The following is a 911-nucleotide window of genomic DNA, read 5'->3' as shown; positions in this document are numbered from 1 at the left end:
TTAGAACTTTGATGCACTTTATTGCTTGATTTCAGGACAAAGGAAGCAAAGAATAGGAGTAACTTGCAAGGCTAAGGAGAAAAGTGATTGCCAAAAAGACTCTCAAAAGCCAACAATGCCACATTAAGGAGTCACGTTAACTAAGTTAACGTGAACTCTAACGTGGAGAAGAGAAGTTGAGCCAACGTTAGTGACCCTCAACATTGTCACTAACGTTGGCAATTGCTCACAAATGGCCACGTTAGGAGCCACGTTAACCTAGTTAACGTGGCCTCTAACGTTAAAGGGCGAAGAGAAGCCAATGTTAGTGACACTCAACATTGTCACTAACGTTGGTCTAAGGTGCAAAGTACCACGTTAACTCCCACGTTAACTTGGTTAACGTGGGAGCTAACGTAAGAGATGAAGAGTTGTCGACAACGTTAGTGACACTCAACATTGTCACTAACGTTGAAGCAATCACACAACCCCCAAGAGCCACGTTAACTTCCCCGTTAACTTGGTTAACGTGGAAGCTAACGATGAGGAATGAAGGATGGGCCAATGTTAGTGAGATTCAACATTGTCACTAACATTGGGATGGCTAAGAGTGGCCACGTTAGAAGCCACGTTAACCTAGTTAACGTAGACTCTAACGTGTGACCTATGGGCACAGTGGAACGTTAGTGACAATGTTGAGTGTCACTAACGTTCTCGAAGGTTGGCAAGAGCCACGTTAGAGGCCACGTTAACTCAGTTAACGTGAGCTTTAACGTGAAGCAAGGGGCACACTGGAACGTTAGTAACAATGTTGAGTGTCACTAACGTTCTCGAAGGTTGGCAAAATCCACGTTAGAAGCCACGTTAACCTAGTTAACGTGGACTTTAACGTGAAGCTAAGGGGTGCATTGGAACGTTAGTGACAATGTTAA

This window comes from Arachis duranensis, chromosome 4 (assembly GCF_000817695.3).
Source record: "Arachis duranensis cultivar V14167 chromosome 4, aradu.V14167.gnm2.J7QH, whole genome shotgun sequence".
NCBI lineage: Eukaryota > Viridiplantae > Streptophyta > Magnoliopsida > Fabales > Fabaceae > Arachis > Arachis duranensis.
The sequence above is the reverse complement of the archived record's forward strand: the minus strand, read 5'-3'. Positions refer to the sequence as shown.